The sequence below is a fragment of the Corvus kubaryi genome, unplaced genomic scaffold, assembly GCF_017639235.1.
Source record: "Corvus kubaryi isolate FWS band 111438036 unplaced genomic scaffold, C.kubaryi_AGA036_p1.0 37398, whole genome shotgun sequence".
Taxonomy (NCBI): Eukaryota; Metazoa; Chordata; class Aves; order Passeriformes; family Corvidae; genus Corvus; species Corvus kubaryi.
Genome location: NW_024581137.1, coordinates 56,097,415 through 56,119,613, shown reverse-complemented (window position 1 = coordinate 56,119,613; position 22,199 = coordinate 56,097,415).

Below are 22,199 nucleotides of genomic sequence, written 5' to 3'. Positions count from 1 at the left end.
TCTGTTTCTGTTCACTAAGGAGACCAGGAGAAAAAAAATCTATGTTTAACCCTGATGTTTCAGATTGTGAAAACTTATGGAATGAGTATAAATTTTGCTGTATTAGAAAACGGCATAAATTTTTTGAATTATTTAATCCAATGTCCCAAATTGCCACAAGACCATCCTATTTTTTCCTGCATGAGAAGGTGTATAAAAATTTAAGCATGTTCTGATTTATTTTTCCTTTTTTCTTTTTTTCTTTTTTCTTTTTTTTTCTTTTTTGGCAATATGTTCTTTTGAATTTCGTATCAAACAGCATCAAAATACTGCTTGTCATACATATGGATCATTATAATAATAGAATAAGCAGAACCTCTCAAAAGAAGCTTGAGAAGTAGGAAGGCAGATGCTTTGTTTCCAATAACGTGTAATAAGCCCTCTATAAACTTTCAGCTTGAGATATAATAAGATTATAATCGTGAAAAATAAAAGTTTTTCCAGAAAAGTCCAAACTTATGCTTTTTTTTTTTTTTTTCTGGCAGTGAAAAAAACGAAAACTTTTCTCTTTAACCTGCAGTGAAATACTCTTGAGCTGCAGCACATAAGCTCTGCCACCTGAGATATTTTCCAGGTAGTTCGGTGTCAGATGGACTCCTGCCCAAAAACTGAGAGAAAAACGTGTCCTGCTTCCAAGACAAACTCGTTCTCACTTCAAGAAGACACACAAAAGAAGAGTTTTCAGCTTTCATAAGCTCACCCGGGTCAGGTCAGGAACTGGCAGTGAAAAAGGGAACACACCTGTGTTGGAAAAGGGAGTTCACAACGTGTTGCTCAAAGGATTTAGAAGCAACAGGACAAAAGAGGATTGTCCGCAGCATTCCGGTGTGGGACAGCCCGGTCCAACACCCTGCCCTGGGCACGGGGCTAATCCACCCTGGGGCCATGGTGGAGGGAAGCTGAAGGATGTTCTTATTGTTCTACTTTGGGCAACCAACTGATAGGGACATCTTGATAATTAAAGAGGCATTACAGGTCCATCCAGAAGAGAGCTCACGGAACTTGAGGGTTTATTTTGTTCTGAATCAATGCCATAAAGTGTTTGCTCCTTCCAGATCCAATGTAGGGAGTCCAGCCTTGCACCCAAAATCCGGGGTGAGCATGACCTCATCCTGCGTCTCTCATGACCCCCGGGTCTCTTCTCCAAGGCATCCAGTCCAGCTCCTGGCCCTGCACAGACACCCCAACAATCCCACCCTGTGCCTGGGAGCAGTGTCCAAGCACTTCTGGAGTTCTGACAGCCTTGGGGCCGTGCCTGTTCCCTGGGGAGCCTGTTCCGTGCCTGGCCATCCTCTGGGGGAAGAACCTTGTCCTGATATCCAACACAAAACTCCTCTGACACAGCTTTGAGCGATTTCCATTCCTGGATGCTCTCTTCAGACCCTTGATTCGCTTGTGGAAAATCAGCTCTGCTCAGCAGGGCTGGGCCATGGACTTACCCACTGATGCCCCTGACTTCTGCTCCTCGGATATCCATTGGAATCCTGAATTCTGCTCCTTGGATGTCCATTTGAACCCCAAATATGGAGGTTGGCCTCTTCTTGAGGGCACAAAAAGTAGAAAAACTCAAGACAAATGAAAACTGCCTCTTTGGTGTCTGGAGTGCTTTGGACTCTAAATCAGTTTGGGTGAGCATCCACTGACATGTCCCTCTGAATTTAGGGTCCTTTGATCTTTTGCTGTAGAGTTTGAGGCATCCAGGCAGATTTCTGAGTTGTTTCTTCTGTCTATGTGCAGATAGTGATGTTTCAGAGGTTTTTGTCTTTCTCAAACTGAGCCATTATTCAGAAGAAACATAAAAAGCCAGATCTGATAGAAAAATTGGTGGTTTTCTCCTTTCATCCCCTTGAGTTTTCAATACCATCTTTTCCTCCAGAGGCACAGGAGAAAAAGAGGTGAAAGACATTAATTTATTTAACATGAACAAGGCAACTGATTTTCTCTCATTGTTGTTCTCAGAGATGGATTTATTTTTAGTTTTTAAAAATTAATTTAAAAGGCAGAAATCATCATGAGGCAGAAGTGGGAACTAGACCATTTCAGCCCACACTTGTTAATTTTGCAAAGCTATAAGCTATGAAATATGGCCTTATAGAAGTAAAAATATTGGGCAGTTGTAACCATGAACACTGTGACCACGCCTACATGTGATAATAATGCAAAAGTGAAAAACAAAATTCTCCTCATCAGCTCCACCAAGAGTTAATTTTCAAGATGGTCAAATATTTCAAAATACTGAACTAAAAATAGCAGTGTTCCTGTAAGTTGTTTAAACTGCTGGAAAAGCTCAGGCTGTAGGACCAGGGTAAAGCCCCTCACACATGCACAGATTCACACATGTACAGTCATTTCTTTGAATTAAATTCTGTAGAAGAAAGGAAAAAGGAAAAAGAAAACCAGAGCTACCATGCTGTTTGCTCAGCTGGTCTCATGTTGACAGTGAATATTTGGCTTGAGCCCTATGGCTACCAAGCTGAAAAAAAGCAATATTTGTCACACTTTTAATAAAAACATGTTTTAAAAAGGCTTCTTTTTTTTTTGACATTTCACCTTTAAAAGTTTTTTTTTTGGGTCCTGGCTAAGGAATCCTGCCTGCAGGTACTATGTTATCTCTTTTCCAAATGTTATCTCCTTCCATTTGAGGAATAATAGAAAGGCTGCACAGACTGCACAACTGTTGGAGACCTGGGGCTTTGCAGCTGGCATTTTCTTCTACTTTTTCCTGCAATTATTCTCCATGTCAGGAAGAAATCTATTATTTTCCTTGCAGAAAGAATAAAAACAAGCAAATACAGAGAAATTCAATTAAAAACCTAGAAAGACAAACAGAACAAACACCAAATGCATCGGTGGAGTCATAAAGCAAAAGAAAGCTGAGATCTTCAGCACACAAGAAGTTACACTCACAGCAAAGAGTGTGCAATGGGCAAGGATGAAATCATAAAAGTGAAATTCTCTATATTTAACTTAAACTGTCCAGATTTTAGCATCAGCCATGACAATCTGTGCGTTTCCAGCATCTGCCTATGTTGGAATGATTCCCTTTTAGGAAATGCTTCTATTTCCACAGCAGTCATAGGGTCAGCATAAATACTTGAGCATAGAAGAAAAAAAAAGCCTAATCATTAGGCTTTTTTTGTGGTGAGGTGAATTTTGGCTTGGCTGAAACCACCTGAATCACATATGGCATCTTTTACTCTTCTTTCCTTAAATAAATATGTAGGTCCTGGGATCCACAAGGTGTTATGGGATGGTTTGCACAGGATATCTGCACACTCTTGAAGAAAGGATTTGCCTCACCTTGTTTTGGTTGGTCTTTAAAGGCCAACCCCAAGTGCTGGACTAAATATGACCTCTTCTTTCCCCATCTGTGTCTCTCCTGCCTCACAGCAGTTCCACGGGAGCCAACGCCAAGGCTCCTTCCAGCTTCTTCTCCAACAGCTCCAGTGCTGGCCGAGGTTTGTGAAACAGCTCTGTCCTGTCAGAGAGCCAGCCTAGAGCATCACCAGGAGTTTTCTTAGGACTGGGAAGTGTTCTCCAGGCCCTGGCTCAGGTATTGATTGCTCCATTTCCTAAGTAACACAGGAATGGTGTTGTCAGTGTGCCTTCAATCCCTGTGCCCATCCTTCTCCTCTTGGGAATGGTTGGTGGTGCATTCTTGCTCCTGAGCCTGGTCCATGCTTGATGTTAGATATCCCTGATCCAGGTACTGGTGGGATGGGAGGTTGCTCAAAGCCACGTTATTTCCTCTTCTTGCCCACTTCATTTAACACACATTTAATCTCTTCCAGTGACCTCACTCAAGGTGTTGCTCATGGATGGGGTGGGATGACCAAGGAACAGGCTGTGCCACTGAGATTTAACTGTTTTTTCACCTTTCTCTTTTTTTTTTCACCTTTCTCAGTTTTTTTCACCTGATGCTGCACCTTGATCTGTCAGGAGAGCTATTATCTGTGTCAGCAGTGTTCTGGCTATGTTTAAATATTTGTAAGTATTTTAGATAAAGTTTTGCCCCATTTATGTGACCAGCCTGATATCACAATTTGTAACTATATGCTCAGAAGTTTCTTGGTTAAAAATACCAAACCACCAGCAATCATTTAAAATTAAATAAGTGATTCTAGCATTTGAACTCTCATCCAAATCCAAGAATTGCAATTGCAATTCCTGTCCTTGAAACCAAACAAACCAAACTAGCCAAAGGTGATTGCATGGTCAGATCTGTGTATCATGATAAGCGTGCAACACAAGACAAGAATCAGAAATATCCAGGCTAAGAGAGTAAATATAAGAATTCTGGGGAAAAATGATCGACTTTCTCAGCTCCTGCCCAAGAAGGTAGATTGTGGCAGAGAACTGAAAAGAATTCCTGGAAACGTCTATCTCTGAGAAACCAAAGGGAGCAGCATAACAAACATGATTTCAAAATCTATAACGCAGACCTAGCTCAGGAACAAAAATCAATCCTATTGACTTTGGTGCATGTGGGAGAAGAAGGGCTGGAAATGGAGATCAGTGACTTTGTGGTGGATCACTCAGGGGCAAAGTCTCACTCTTTAACCTCAGGTTGTGTTTCTATCTGGATGGAGTGGAAACGTTGAAAAATTAATTTGTCCCACCTAGTGTCCCTTGAGGAAATATCTCTTATCTTCTGGATTCCTCAGGCAATCCCTCTCTCCCAGAACATTTTTAGTCTGTCCTGTTTTTACCCTCCTATGTGGCCATTCAAGCAGAGGAGTTGTCATTCAGGAGTTTTCATTCATTCATTCCTCTCTGCCTTGTGGACTCACCACATGAGAAATTAGAGAAAGCCACTGAAATGTCTTGTTTAGTCCTTTTGATAACATAAACCAGGATATTCCACCAATTTCTCTTCTTTTTGGCCAGCTGACACGAAAGAAGCTACAACATAACTTCCACAGTCATAAAATTTCAATGTAGGGAGGCATAAATCTCAAAGAGAAACAAAACCCACCATGCAGTAATTAATTTAAGTGATTAAGTAGTCTTAATAACCACTCTCTCATTTTAAAGTTTAATTATCCAAGAGTTTGTCTGTCAGAATAAACTTCCAAGTAAAATAATAACTCGACCATCCAGCAATAATTGTCCAGTATTTTACGAACCGTTGAAGTTTTAAACAGATATTGTATAAACTGTGGTTAGTGGGTGACAACACAGCGTGTCCAGAGGTCTAGAGAATGTTGCAAAAGAGATCTATTATGGACGCTGGAAATGTTCTGAATTTCAGATTTGCCAAGAGTTTTGTATGAATGTCTGAGCCCTAGAGAAGAAAGTCATGTAAAAGCCAGGTGGTTCATTAAAATTATCTGTGTTAAGTTTCCTGCAGAGATAAGAAAGAGAGGCATCTCCAGAAGGCTATTTTTGGCAGTTGTGGATGATAAATTTCTGCCTGAAAATATTAGTAATGCTCTATTGATTACATGGGGAATTTTGAAAAGCAGATATGAATAAATGCTTAACTTTTAGATATGTGAGTCTTTGGGTTTGAGAGGAAAATTGCTGATGTGTGTCTGTCATTTATGACGTTTGGAGAATTCTGGGACTCAGTATCTCACTCTGACAAACTGTTGCATTTACTTCTGTTCAGTATAATTTTATTTTTTAATTCTCAAAGAAGAGAATGCAGATAGTCCTGCAGATAGTTCCTTTTTCCTGAGAACACTTTTATCTACAGATACCACATGCAGTGGTAAAACACTTCAGCTTATTTTTATTTGCTGTGAGTGGAAGGAAGATCAGGAGAATGGCTTCAGAACTGGAGGTGTGCAACTGTTGCTGGGTAAAGGACATTCAAAATGCACAAACAGAAAACAAACACTCTGGTCCTCCAAAAAATTGCAGATTTCTTTTCTGGAAGGCATTTCAGAATGCCAAAAATAGTAAAAATGCATTTGAATACACAGAATTCTGGGAAAAGGTGATCCAGTTCATTTTATGGAATGATTCAAATGGAAGCATGTATTATCTTGAAACAAATGAAGCTTTGCTGACCCATACAACACTCAGACCTCTCACTGCTATTCCTGTAACAGTGGATGCAAAAGATGAACTTTATTAAGCATCCAGTAGAAATCCAGGGGGATTTCTTGTGGAAGGGCATTACCTGAAAAATAGATATACGCAGATTCGGTGTAACAAAGGAAATCAAGTTGTTATTAAGTAGAGGGATATAAAAGCAGGAGAATAGCAGATTTAAGGTTAAATATTAATGAGTGTTCCATTAAAGGTGAGGTGACATCAGCTCTGTTGGTTTTCAGTGGGAGATGAATTTGTGGTTGGGCCAGACAACTTTGAATTGTAGCCATGGTGGAAAAAATATCTGTAGATGTGATGAAGTAACCTGGAAATCTCATCCAGGGGCTTCCTTTCTTTTGAGTAAGTTCTCGTATGAAATACACTTTAGCACAGGAATGTATTAATTTCTCATGTCATTACAATATTGAATAGATTCCTGAGCAATACACTGAAGGAGTATAAAAAAAGGGAAGTAAATCCATTTTATAACTTTAACATAAATATGTATAGTGTCCAATAATGTGCATACTGCTCAGAAACAGAATGGAATTAATATTTAATTATTAGAACTTGCTATCAATTATTAAACATTTCCACATTGGTGATGTTTAAGGCCCAACTTGCAAGAGAAATTAAAAAATACCAAATATTTCTGAGTCACTGTCTGCCCAAACTAATATCTTCAGAGTGACTCATTCTGATGTATTTAGCCCATAAAATATCAGCATTCAAAGTGTTCTTGAAAATGCATTTATGTCCCTGGGAATCAAAGTCCTGTCTTTAAACTCACCATGAACTATAACACTTGTCTTATAAAAGCCCATCAGTTGACCATTACAGACTCTTCCACAAGAGAAGATGGAAGATTTCTTGTAAAATTTATTTCCCCATTAATTACAGGGATTTGTCTTTTCCTGAATGAATCATTTCTACCTCACAGAGCCAGGTTCCCATAACATTTTCAAGGCAGTTGAGGGAATCAGACAGCAGAGCACTTAAAAAGCAAAACTTGTCTCTCGGCACTGCTTTTGAGTTTCCAGTGAGTTGTTTTCCTCCTTCTGACTGTGCAATGCCCAATGCAGACTTTCACAGGATCGTGGAATGACTTGGGTTGGAAGGGACATGAAAAATCATCTGTTTCCACCCCCTGCCATGGGCAGGGACACCTCCCACTATCCCAGGCTGCTCCAAGCCCCATCCAGCCTGGCCTTGGACACTTCCAGGGATGGGGCAGCCACAGCTTCTCTGGGCACCCTGTGCCAGGGCCTGCCCACCCTCACAGGGAGGAACTTCTTCCCAATCTCCCATCCAGCCCTGCCCTCTGGCACTGAGAAGCCATTCCCTGTGTCCTGTCCCTCCACCCCTTGTCCCAAGTCCCTCTCCAGCTCTCCTGGAGCCCCTTTAGACATTGGAAGGGGCTCTGAGGTCTCCCTGGATCTTCTCCAGGTGAACACCCCCAGCTCTCCCAGCCTGTCTATGAACTTATATCTCATTTTGGTCCTGATTTCTGTACCCTTACAAAAAGTAACTACCCTACAGCTGCTGACTGGGATCCTCACCAGCTGCTCATTCCTCTTTAAATTTGTCCCTGCTTCTTGGGCAACTGGAGGGAAGTGTAGAAGCAACATCCCACCTTCAAATTAGGGTAATAAACCGTTCTCCATCCTCAGCATTCTTCTCACTTCCCTTTCAAGTCACTGGGAGAATGATCCCATGAGAGACATCCAGCTCTCTGGAACACATTATTAATTGTAATGATTTGACCTCTGCTGGCTGCAAAGGCAGAGCAGGGTGACTATTTCAGTAAACACCCCCACTGTGGATGTTATAAATAGTCAGGCACCTCTCAGTTTGTCCAGTTCACTGCTCCAGCTCCTAAATCTCTTCCAAATTATTGCAGTACTTTTTTTCCCAGCCATTAATGTCTTGTCTGCAGAGTAGAGAAGGAACAGCCTTATTTTATGCTTTATTGTGAAACAAACAAAATATAAATAAAGCCCTGGACTAGCAGCTGGAGTTAATCCAGAATGAAACACTCAGCTTAAAATGGAATGTTTAAAAGGCAGCATTTAACCCCTTTTTCATTAACAATATGTTTCTAAATGAATCAAGGTTTTAAAACAAGAGAATTATTTTGCTCTCAAAATGTCAAAGTTAATATCTGACTTGTAATAAGTATTTCACACTTCCTTCATTTTTTTCAGACAATTAGGAAAACTGAGTGTCACCCCTCTTCCAAATACATTTTGCAGTCATGTTACTCTCTGCCAAAGAAGCTCGTGCCCATTTCTAGCTGTATCAGATAGAACAGAATGTCTGCAGCCCATCAGCCTGACAGAGACAATAATCAGTAACAAAGAAGAGCCCAAAAATCTTTCTTTGAATCTTTAGTAAATCTGAAAAATCCTTTCTCTATTTTGTGCCAACAAATCAGTGGTAGATTGTGGTCCAGTCTGTTTTTCTTTCCTTCTCTGTTGGCCAAATATCCTAATTTATTTTCTGGGAATAAAGAACTGGTCTGTTGCTACAAGAGTTCATCCTTTTCTGCATTGCCCAATAAGTTTACAAATTACAGAAAACAGCTGAATTTAAATTGTTCCCTAGAGAATCAAAGCCATGTGACAGAAATGGCAGTGCAGATTCTGATTTTTGGGAGAACAAAAGATGGATGTACTCTAAATAAACCTGATTGGGTGATGAGGATGACTTGGATGATTAACAAGACTGATACTGGCAAATATAAATACCCAATGTTGTTCTCAATCAGAAGTTGCAGAGTGCAGAGTAAGCAGTGTTTTAAGAAAATGAGGTTTTAATGCAACTTTTCCAGGAATATTTTCACAAAGAAAACAGTGGAAGCATTTTCAATGCATCTACAGTGGCTGCTCCCTATTTAATCACCTATTTAATTATCCAAGACCTGTGTAGTGAAATCCTCAACTCCTGGTTTTAGAGGCTGCATAAAGGCAAAAAAAAAATGTGTTGGCTATAAAATGGTTGTAGATGTACACCAGCAATTCCAGGGACTACAATCAATGCACCAAAAGTAATTACAAGCCACGAGACACAAAATTCTGGGAATTGCAGCAGTCCCTGTCTGGCATTTTTCTCCAGAACCAATTTTCTGGAGACCTTTCTGGCTAAAAGGATGAAGAAACTGGAAAATAGAGCAAAGCTCAAGACTCGGAAGGAAGTGAAGGAAGGAAATGCACTCTGTATTTCGGAATGCTCATGAATAATTTATACACAAAATAATGTGGGAATGGATGTGTTTGGAAATACAGTAGTGATGTAGATGTCATGGATTGATGTTTTTCCCCATCATTTCTTCTCCCCACACCCAATTTTCACAGCTGAATTCGGGTCCCCATGACCCCTCTATCAGCAGTGGATGTCAGGCATCGCTTTTGGAGCTTTTCCTACCCCCAACTCTTTTAGCAGCTCTGGTTCTCTGAGCGCTCCTTAACCTGTTTCAACCAAGAAAAGATGATTCAGGAAAGACCAGAATTTTGCTTGAGTGGATCAGGGAACAGGCAGAATTCCAGTGGCAGACTTGAGGGAAGAGCAGGATCACATAGGAGCACACTGCTGTCAGGGAGGCCGTTTGGGAACTCCAAATATTTAGTTCATAATTAGAGAAAGTGGTTCAGGTTACCCTGCCCTTTGATTTAAATACAAGAAAACAGAGCACAATTGAAGATTTATAGGTCTTGAACACCAGAATCAGAGTGCTCGAACAGGACAGACCTGCATCACTGACAGAGGGGAAAAAAAAGGAAACATTCCAGTGGAAAAAAAATAAAAGCTCTAATATCCTGTTAGAACTACTTCTGCACAAGGATCAGCACCCTTTTGAATTAATGGAGAATGACAAAGTATTATTGTTCTGAGAAATCATACTAATGTCCCATTCTCAGCGTCTAGAGCCCTGGCATTATAAAGTTCAGGACTAATAAATGTCCTTCAGTAACAAAATCATTTAAAAAGTTCATTTAATCATTTAATAGTTCCAGGAACGCCTCTCTTAAAAGTCTTAAAGTTGTCAGAAAATTGGTGATTTGCTTTCCCAAACACATGCTTATCCACTGCTTACACTGCCCATGGGATTCCAAGAAGATCTGGAATACTTAAAAAGTTACTTAAAAAAAAAAAAAAAGAAGAACAAAAATAACCCCCACTACTTTTACAAGTTGATCCAAATCCAATCTTCTTAAAATCAGTTTCTTGTCTTTTTTTTTAACCGTTACACAGCCATGTGGTTTTTTTGCCATATTTCCCTTATTGTTTCCTTCACGCAGACAATTACCAGTGAACACAAGGATGCTTTGGTGCTTCTTTTAGCATTCCTTGCCTTCCTGAAGCTCCCACGAATTTTAAAAGGATCGTGGTACATAGGCAGTGCCCTTTTTGGGCAGTCAGAAGGGTCCTTATCCCTAAAGTCCAAGTGGATCCAAACCATTCCATGCATGGCTTCGTGGTTAACAAGGCTTAAGTGGAACGGATTTGATGAATAGGAAAGGGATGAGTGGAATCCCTGCTGTTAAACCTTTGCTTAGGTGGTCTTTCGATGCAGCTTAAAAGCCCAGTCCTTGTATAAACGACTGCTTCTCTTCATCACTGCAGTTCTTACTGTCTTTGGAGACAGTTTATATTCCAGGGTGGGTTTTAAAAGGAAAGTTGTGGTATTCCAGGGTAGATGGATGGTGTAAGTGCAAGCATCAGCTATTCCTTTAATGCTCCTTCTGCTGGGAAAATATGAACTCTTGTCCCTTGCTTAGACTAAACACTGGCCAAAATTATCTTCTCAGTGCTTGAGTGCTTCCAGTTTTCCATTTCACATCCTCATCTTTACAGCTTGCAGTGGCAAAATGAGTTCAACCTAAAGAAACTTCCCAGGACTTTGGCAAGGTCCTTCTAACAGCAAAGAACGCTCTGTGCAGATTCGAGGGTGCTGGGTGCCCCCTCTTCTGTTTCATCCAGAGGTTTCCCCTTCAGCAGCCTGATCCTTTCCCACCAGGGCAAAGTTAAATCCATAAGTGACATTGGTATTACTCTTCACCCAATTCCAATTATACAAAGGAATAGCCAACCTATACAAGCAGAGCTTTGTTCTCGAGCTGGAGAGTCTGTACAGGCTGTGCAGGGATTTCAGGGAGTCTCCCCCTCTGGAGACATTCCAAACCCACCTGGATGCATTCCTGTGCCACCTGCTCCGGGTGGCCCTGCCTTGGCAAGGGCTTGGACTGGATGGTCTCCAGAGGTCCATTCCAACCCTAAGGATTCTGTGATCATGTGGAAAGGAGAAATTTGAATGCTAAAGAAGTTCAATATATTGAGCAAAGGGCAGTGAAGAGTCCTCAATGTGTTCCTTTGTCACCATGTGCACCCACAACTCCTTCATGGGGTCCTACAGGGACGTTACCACCCCTCCTTGGTCCTGAAGTTTCTGTAGCTGGTGTAACCCATCCCCTCCACATTTCAGCTCCCATCAGGACTGCACAGTTTGTAGCATTTGTAGCAAGCTGGATGAAAATCATCATCAAATATCTCGTGTCTCTGTGGTGTGATGGGAGCAGAGGGCAGAGAGCAGAACCCCAACATCACAAGTGAGAGGGAACTTAAACACATCCAGAGGTGCTGTTTGTTACTTAAAGCACAGAGGGACAGAATGATGGAGTGGGTGAAGAATTGCAGGAGAAGAATTCAGGAGAGAGCATTTCTAGCTGATAGTCCAGAGGACGAACTTCTAAAAATCATCTCACCCCTACATTTTGCTGTTAACATCCTGATAAAATGAGAAATGAGTATTTAAGGATATAATATTCTTATCATTGTCCTCTTGCAAGTCTTTCCAGGCTAAGCATCTTCTGTTGTGAGCAAACAAAACTGAATAAACTGTGTTTTTCCCAACTTTCATCCTTGTAAAGCTACTTCAATTGCCAACAGTTAGAAACAAGCAATAAAATGGTTATGCCTGTAATCAATATTCAACAAAAAGAGCATGTAAAGAATATGTATAAAAATACATATTAAAAACTCACTGCTTGTCTAGATTTACTGGAGCTGCTTGTGCCCTTCAAGAGGGAGAAAGAGAATCTGTGTCACAGCAGATCTGCCACTGACCCTCTCTTTGCTACAAGAAGTTGCATTTCATTAAGTTTTAATGTTGCAATCATCTTTACTCAGCCAAGAGGATAATGTGTTACTGCATGCACTTACATTATCTATGGAGTTATTTAAAAGCAGCACGCTACCTTTATGTATCACCATTCCCACACCCCTCATCTTTATCTTCAGCACAAGGAAGAAGTAAAAAGTGGGAAGAGAAAACTGAATCAGGTCTTGGAGGATTCTGTGTGTAGGAGGCACCTCCTGCCTGCCTGAACTACACCTGAGCTCATCAGTGTAATATTAATTTATCTTTTCTCAATTTCTACTTAATATATTCGAGAGTCCAGGATTAAAATCCTCTCATCCTAAAGCAGAACAAGGCAGATGACTCACATTTTAAGAGATCTGTGTCTCTGCAATGACTGGGAAAACTGCATAAGTTTATTTGCTCTAAACCATAGACATCTGATCTTGGGGGAAATTAAGTCTACAGGGCAGAAGGGTGTTGTTGATGGTCCCTCTGAAACTGGGAAACTCCCTCTGAAACCCTCTGACCTCCCTCTCTGGGCCATGGGCAGCTCAGTGTAGAGGTGATGCACATCACATAAATACATGGGGGCACATGACTGGTATCTCATGTGTTTTTATTTCATTAAAAATGTGGATTATTTCTCTTTTTCCCATCTCAGTATCCTGTTTTGGGAGAAATTGGATGTCTGTTAAACTCTTCTGGTTTCCTGAGCATCCTGCAGGCCTGTCCTGAGTCAGTTGTGGGGTGCTCAGAAATTCTGCTTGTGTTCATCCAGCACATGACACTCTAAAATATATCGGATTTTTGATAGTAATGGAAAACTCTTGCCAATTTAAAAATGGCCAGGGTATGGCTGTGTTCTGTGTGCTAGAAGAGGGAATTGGAAGCACAACACATGACCCAGGTTGTTGGCTGTTGGACTGCACAGACCTGTGCAGTTAAACACAGGTGTAACCAGCAGCAGGATCAGGACTTTGCCTGCAACAAGGTGTGGAAAATTGTTCACATTCTTGGCAATGAATATAAATATAAATATAAATATAAATATAATATCCTCGAGATTCTCTTACACAGAAATGTGATAAACTTTGATGGTCCCTCTAGAAGGTGGCAATTTGTGCTACATTTATGGTAAAATATTTTACACATTTAAAGCCTCATTTTGTTGATTTCCTGAGAGGAAAATACCAGAAAGAGCAACTGAAAGGGAAACGTCTGTGACCTTTTAAATTCATATAAAATTATAAGCAGTTAAGAGAAAGATGTGGCAGGATAGAAAAAAAAAGAGTGGACAGAATGATCAATTAATTGTGGTTATATTTATTAAACCTCATTTGGTGAGGTATAATTTAAAGAGAAAGGAAAAGGATTCATCTGACCAAATGAAGAAGTCTGCAAAGTTTCACAGGATTTTGATGTAACAGCTCCTGTGGGGTTATCACTTGGATCACCTCTCTGTGAGCAGAGAGCAAAAGGAGCTTGGAGAGCAGAGTTCCTCTCACAGAAATGTAGATGGCAAATGCACATTAGGTGATTTGCACCTTAATGGTAAGTCTGTAAGAGGAACTCAGTGTGACAAGTTCAGCTGTAAATGTCATCACTGAAGATTTCTGAAGTCAGTTATGATTAGTCCCAGCTTCTTTGCAATTTTTCCAAAGCCAAATAGCAAATATATCTGAGAACTGGAAGAGCTACACCGAAATATGTGAGTGGAATCAGATCCCATTTTTTCAAATTTTAACTTTAATCCACTTTAATAATTAAGCACAGAAATTAAATCTCCTTTTGAAGGCCACCCCCCTGCCCTTATTTCCCTATGAGGGCTGTCCTTGATCTGCTTGGATTGTTGATGCTCTGGGTGAATAACCAACCACGAGGAGCTCTGTGTAGAGGCCTTGCTTTGGCTTTAACTCTATTAAACACCACATTTAATGATCCTCTGTGCAGAAGCTCTGTGAGATGTGGGAGGAAGGAACAAACGAATTCCTGACTGCTGATCAATAAAGTGTAAATTCTGAAACCATGATGTGGCAGCTTTTACAGAGCACAAAATCCTTCTTTTCACTGAGATTCTCTCTCAGCTTTTCTTCACCCAGCCTTTTGCATACAGGCTGCTGTGGGCTTGGCTATGTGGGACTGGAGTGATTTTGCTCTAACTGGGGGAGCTCTGAGTGTTTTTCTCTGTTTATAAATGGAATAAATTATTTCTCTGCTGCTCTGATCTCATTATGGTACCTGCTCGAGCAGGAAACTAATTTTGGAATACATCTCCCTTCTGCCCTTGACCCTCATGGTCATGATGAAGCACATCTTCAGTCCTCCCCAAATCACCTGGCAAGGGATGCTGGTGGTGGCAGCTTCAAGTGCCTCTGTGCCAGGAGAAATTCAGCTTTCAGGACTGCTTATCCTTCACTGAAAGTTATGTCCCGTGTTCTACAGAATGGATTGGGTGTATGGCATGGAAATGGAGCAGGGAATTTCTGTCAGCCTTCCCATTACCTCTACCAACATCTAAAACTGCACTATGATGTCATTTCAATTCCTAATAGAGAAATATTAGCCATTATCCTTTAGTTTAAACACTATTAAAAAAAAATCACCAAAATAATAATGCAATAGTGTGTATATGCAATATTATACAATTAAAATTACATACATGCACACACAATGACTGTGATTTTTTTGTCATCAAAAGTTGTTATCTCTTAGTTCACTCAGTCCCAAAATACATTTTGTGGAAAAGGAACAGCTCCAGCCAGCGACAGACTTGAATTTTATCTTACCATGCCTCAGCTGCCAAAGAGCCAACACACACTTTGTTCCACAGAGTTTGCACAAGTCATAAGTGCTGTTATAGAAAATCAACACAATAAATACTCCTTTGATCAACTATTGGAAAATGATAGAGTTACAGTCCATGGAGTTCTCCTTGCCAGCATTTTGAAGAAATCAGCAATGCTTTAACATCCAGAGAGCAGCTGGAGTGTGAGGAACGCCCAGCACACTACCTGGGAGAAGTGGAGATGGCTGTGACAGAAAGTTGGGGGGAAATCACAAGGATATGAGGAGTTAAAACGCCTCTTTTAAACCAAAATTAAAACATGCAACATGCAGCCTGGAAAAATGTGCAGTTTCTAAAGAACTCCATCAGAAAATGGCAGGTACAATGGGATGGTCTGAGCCAGCAGAGACAGATGTTTGTTTATTTTTTATGTGTATGTAGGGGGTAAATATGTTCTGCAGAGAGATATATCCATCCATATGTATACAGAGAGAGCCCGTGCAAGTGGGAGATACTGTGAAATAGGAGGTAGGACGTAGTTCAGAAAAACAGGCAAGTCCCCACCTTCCCACCCGTTTGGAAAGTTGAAGGGTCTGTATTTTCACCACGTGGAAAATCCCTTTTTCTTTTGTCCACCCAGGTTTCTCAAAGGGTTTCCCGTGTGACTCTTAGTGTCCACTTAGGTTTTTCAAGCAGTTTCCCTTAGGTTTCCAATCCCCTATATCCACATGTGTAACTCCTGGGTGTGGGGATTATTTCTATCACCTCTTTTTACTCTGCTTTCACCCTTAATTTAGGAGGATAACCCCCCTTGTCCCTCTCTCCCCAGTTAGCAGTTCAGGTTATGTGAACCACTTCCTGGAGATGTTCATCTCTCAGCCCTGACTGCAGAAAACACCTACAAAGTGCTGCTTCACCTCAGCCAGTGCTGTTCCCCACCCAAAAGGATAAAATAACCATGAATTAAAATCATTCCTATCTACAACTTGCAGCATGACTATTCGCTCTGGCATGTGAATTTATTGTCATGATAATGGCAAACTCTGCAAAACATGCAATATATATTTGTTATTCATATCTTTAAAATATTAGCTGGCACATACACAGTTTAGTAACTATGGCAACACTGATAAATTTGAAAATAATGGCTCTTATTTGCTTTGTACAGAAAGGTCAAGGACTGAACACTTGGAGCACAAACAGGAAGAGTCAATTTTGAGGATTAACTGCTGGAATTGGTGGTGTTAGCATTCCCCATCCTGGTAACATTCATCCCTGGACACAAGGGACCCATTAGGGATTCAAAAGGAAAAATATCTCTTGAGTAGCAACCGGGAGGCATGAAATTTCCAGTTTCTGTGAAATGTTCAATTTCCTCTTATTTTTCCCTTGACCTTTGAATGATTTAATTTTTCTTAAAATCACCCTAATGACCTTAAAACTTTCCCAGAACTGGGATAATAGGCTATAGTATGACTCCACACATGGACAAATATTGACAGAGAACATGCACATAGGAACTTGCTGTGAGCCCTGCTAGGCCTCCACCCTAATTGTTATTGCCAATCCGTGTGGCAGGCTTTTTATCAGAGAATTAAATACCCTGGCATTGCCTCATGCTGAGCAAACAGGGGCTGAAAACCCAGGAAAATAGATCTGGATGGTTTCAGTTTGGACATAACCTGGCTGTGCTGAAGTCTGTCATTTTATGTGATTTAAAGCCAATATCTAAACTGGCTTTAAATCAAAAACTGGCTTTAAATCAAAAACTGGCTTTAAATCAATTGTGCTAAGGAGGAGTGGGTTCTGGGCCTGGAGCAGCTTAACTAAGAAATACTGCACATTTCCATGGTTTTTCCAACTTAGATCAGGGACAATTTGCCATCAGCAGGATTTGTCTGTGCTTGAGAGTGCTCAGGGGGCTGATGGGAGCGGAAGAGCTCTGAGCTTTGGGAGAGCTTCAGCTGATGCAGCAGAACAAAGGGGCAAAGCCCTGGCACAGATGGGCTTTGCCAGGATCTGGCGTAATTATAAACCAAGAGAAACAAGGCACTGCCACTTGGCAAACAAAGGTAGGGTGGGAATGCAACCAGGGCTCCAGCTGGACTCAGTCCCAGAGGAAAAGGTTTTGGTGCAGCAGAAGGTATCAACCCTTCAGAGCAGGAATGAGAGAAATTCAGGCTGGGCACAAAGAATTTCCCTGTCACTTTTCGTAGAAATCACAGAATTCCAGAATGGTTTGGGTTGGAAGGGACCTTAAAGATCCTCTCGTTCCAACTCCTGTCATGGGTAGGGACACCTCCCACTGGAGGGAAAGTTCTGATGGATGAGTGAGCAGGATGGGCAAAGCCAGTGTCTTCTCCAGACCTGCTGGGTAAGAAGCAGGCTATCCTGATGGATTTCACAGGATATTTTGGTAGCACATGTAGGGGCTGTGAAAATGTGGAGATCCTCTTTTCTGCAGTGATAAAAACAGGTGAGAGTGCTCAGCTGCTTTCTAGGGAAGGCACAATTAATCCAAACAAGGTTTTCATGCTTATTTTTGTGTTTGATTGCAGGGTCTGGAGGGTGGGTCTCTTCCTAACATTCCTCTTAGTATCCATCTGAGCAGAATTGGCCAATAACTCAATTTCCCACTGCCTTCCCAGTGCTTTGAATCACCAGGGATGCAGCTGAGGAAGAGGAGCAGCTTGTAAATCCCTGTCACACCAGAATTTTTCCTCTGCTCCCGAGCACACACGTGCTGGATCTTGTGCTGGCTGTAGGAATCTGACACATCAGACAGATAACATATGTTAGTGTGAGCTCTCATTCCCCAGCCTCAGGAAGTGCTGGAATGGTCCTTTGAACTGAATTGCAGCTATCTCATGTGCTTGGCCATTTCAAACACTCTGTGTGTGTGTAGCACAATCTTTTTCACAGATTATTAAATTAAAAAAAGAAAAAGTGGAAGTCATCTAGTCTAATTTTGTGCATATTGGTGTTTCCTAAATTAACTTCTGTTGAATTAGTACTTGTTTATGAGGGGAAAAAAAAATCCAAATTAATTAAAAATACCCCAGAAGTCAAATTTTTTTGTATGCCTGAAGTCCCTCATATCCCAAAATGAGTAGTTTCAAATGGTAGCTAGAGCCACATTGTTCAAGAAAGACATTTTCATCCAAAAATATGGACTTCAAAAGGTAACTTTAGAGCAAAATTATGTTCTATTGCTGCTTTAGCCTTGATATTCTTTTAGTTATAACCTCCAGTCTTATTCTGATTAAATAATTGCCAATCAAGGTAATTTTTGCACAACCAAGAGAGAAGAAGAGTTGTTGATTTGTCATCATTTTGCTTTTAAATAAACACATTAAAGAACTCTCTGGTCACTTAAAATGACTTCCATTTTTTAACTGCTCTTGTAGGTCCATTTTTTGCTATGTTTTGAATATTATTATAAATGTTTGATCAAATTGTGTTTTGTTGGTTATTATGCTGATTTTAATGGAAGGTCACTCACTGTGGATTACTCTGTGACATCACGGACTACTGCTAACTGACAATTGCTTGTTGAAAGCATTAATTACTCCTTTCTTGACCAAATTTATTTAGTTTTGCCATGACACAGGTCACATGTTTCCAGAGGAATAGGGTGGGTTTTGTGACACAATTTGTAAACCTGCCAAGGTTTAACAACACGAATGAAGAGGGAAAAATAGGATCTTTTATTTCTTACACCTCCTAAACCCAAGAGTGAAGGGTGTGATTCCTGCACACACATCAGTAAAAATTAGTAGGAGGGAGCCCAGACCCACAAAAAATATCCATATGGTGTTTCCTGTAAATGTCTGTACTCCTCAAGTGAGGAATAAAATGAAGCACGTTGAGTAGAAAATATTTCCTTATTTTCCTTATGGAAAATATTATCTTGGGGCAGAACTGATCCAAGACAAATTGGAAAGGGGAGAGCACTTCCGTGGGGAAAGAACTACACCTGGTGAGGCTGGTTATTTAATCTGCCTTTCCATTCAGCTCCTAGAGAAGGAATAGCCAGGCATGCAGGAAATCAGGGCTGAGAAAATTCCCTATGGACAAGCTGGCTTTGGGGTTTGGCTGGAAGGTGCAGCACTGGAGTGATGCAGTCTGAGGTGACAACAGTGCAGAAGTGACAAAGGATTTCTCTTTTATGCTTTCCTGAGGTGGTGGGTAAAGAATTCCTGCTTGGGGAGTTCCCTGAGCCTCATCAGAGTGGTGCTCCAGCCCCATTCCCAGCTCCATTCTCTTTGGACACACTCCAGCCCCTCAATCTCCTTCTTGTGTCAAGGCGCCCAAAAATGACCTCAGGATTGGAGGTGTGGCCTCACCAGGGACAATCACTTATCTGCTCCTGCTGGCCATACTATTTTTGACTAAAAGCTGAGAACATTTCATTGATTTTCGTGGACTTTCGATGCAACCCATTCTCATTTTCTTAAATAAATAAGGTGAATCCCTTGGGATCTCAGTGCCAGCACTGAAAAGTTGCTTTAAAAGTACACAAAGAAGTTATTAATCAGTGAAATAATGAGGAAAATGCCATTGCTTTTGTTACTGTTGGAAGTTTATTTATTTAAGGTATTTTTAAGCAATGATTTAAGTTCCGTTTTGTAACAGCAGTCTCTGAGCTTACACAAATATGTGTTTTCATCCAAAATAAAATGTCACCTTCTGTTCCTGAGGAATGTGATGGATTTTGGGAGAAAGAAGTGACTGTGTTTTGTTTGGACAGACATGAACATCATCTAGCAAAAGAAAAGCAGATAAAATCAGCCACAGAATGGTGTGGTGAGAATTCCATTCATCTTTAGTTTGAAAAATTTCAGATATTTGGGGCAAAACATTTGCCACATACCCAAAAACATCCAAACTCAGTCTGTGAAGAGGCAGCTCATGTTTTTGAGGCTTCAGGTCCAACTCTCCCACTTAAACTTCCACAGTGAAGTCTCTTGTCTCCACTAAAGCCTGGTCCTCATCATGATGCTGATATTCAACCCTCGGAGGAACCGGGCTTCTTGATGATTCCCCCATCCCTGCTGGGCTGTAAGGTCTGTGATTAAAGTCCCAAGGCAAAGGAGGAGAGGGATTTGCATCCCAGGAGAAAGGTTCTCAAGCACAAAGAGGTTTGGGATGACACTTTGTCTGACTAAAGAGGCCCTAACTTTGGTGTAGAAGCAATTTGTGCTTCCTTGAGATCACTTCAAGAGAGGTACTGAGTGGCGTCCTTTCAAATGAAATATGAAATAACTTGCAAGCCTTTTATTTATATATATGTATATATATATATACGTATATATATATATATATACATGTATATGTATATATACATATATATAAATAAAAGGCTTGTATATGTATATGTATATATATATATATTTATTTCCTGTGAAGGAGAGAGGTCTCTGAGTGTGACATGCTCCCTGCTACTCATGCTGTGAAATTCAACCTCGGTGACATGATTCAGCTCTTTCTGTCAGCGTCAGGAAGAATTAAAACATTTTCAAGCTGATAAAGACTGGAGAAAATGACCTCAGACCATGCAATCCTCTCACACCTCTCACTAGGTTCTTACTGCTGTAACATCTACAGTAAGTTCTGAGTTTTGGAAGGGGGGTTTTGAGGGTTTTTTTCTTCAGAATATTCATCTTGCTTGGAGTTGACATATCAGATTTTAACTGACATTGTAATTTGTATATTAACACTTCAAGGTCTTCTGATTTTGAATATTACTTTAGTAAGTTATTTTTCCTCTAGTTTCTCCAAGGAACTGCTGGTGAGGAGTGGCAGAAAAAGCAGGAATTCCCTGCTGAAAAGGATCTGAGTGTACATCCCCCTGCTAAGAGCTGGCATCGATTTACCATTTGCAGATACAAACCCTGAAAAAAGATGTGCAGGAGGAAAAGGCAACGTCCTACACTTGCCCTGCCACCTTTGCTGCAGAAGGACATTTGGGATTGCTGCAGGAAGGAGAAGTGGTGCCTGAGACCCTGTCAGTGCCTCCCATGGCAGCAAATACATCCTGGCTCATTCCTTGTACAAGGCAAGCAGCCCTGGGGGATGTTGTACCCCTTGCACGAGATCTTTTGGAGAACCCCACAAATAGGACTTTTGATGCCTCTGCAGAAGTCTGAGCCTTGAAGCATGTAGTTTGTTGTTATTATTACATTAATTCTTCATTGTTAATACTGGGGTGAGTTGGATGGGCACCAAAGCCACTCTGTGACTCCCCTCTTCAAGTGGACGGGGGAGAGAAAAAGTTCATGAGTTGGGATAAAGACAGAGACAAACCAGGCACCAAATGCACTCCCAGGCAAAGCAGACTCAGAGTCAGAGATATTAACTGAATCTGTTATCAACAAACCCAGAGCAGGATAGTGAGAAGTAAAATAAATCTTATGAACACCTTCCTCCCATCCATCTCTCCTCAGCTCTATCTCCTCATCACCAGGGGGGCAGGGAGATAGAAATGGGGTGCTGTGGTCAGTTCATCACAGATTGTTCCTGCCACAGAGGAGCCAGAGTCCTTCCCCTGGCCCGTTGTGGGGTCCCTCCCATGGGGGACAGCTGATCTCCACACGAGAGCTCTTATCTGCCTCATAATGAGGTAAAAAACTATTCCTGCCTTTCAAAATGACATGGAAAGTGAGGCACTAATGACTGAACTGTCTGACCATGCCAGAGGTAGCCGAGTTTGAATCACTGATTTATGGCGAAGGCTGCTTCAGTCACCCAGGCCAGCAGGGGATTCTTGCTCAAGGGGCAGAGGGGGCTGGGGGTAACACGAGCTCTGCCTCCCTCCCCGAGAGCCCTGCTGGCTGCTGGAACTGGCCTGCTCTGAACAAACACTGCTGAGGAGGAGTTTTGACCTTTTCATCTGCTGTTTTGTCTCCCACATAACATTACTGTAGGCCTTGCTTCTGTCCTTTTTTTTCTTCTTGACAGATGGTCTGATACAGCTCTTAATTCTTGACAGCAAAGAAGCAATATATATTTCTCTTTCCTCTATTTCTTAATTTATTTTACAGTAGCACCAGAAGTATTACTGTAAAACTTGTTTTAATGGTACCCCTGAAATCCCAAGAATTAAAGTCAATTGAAGGAGAATATATGTGATATTTTATTATGATGTTAAGGAGTCTCTCCCAGGTTAAGCAATCTGTTTCACTGATATGCTCCTTC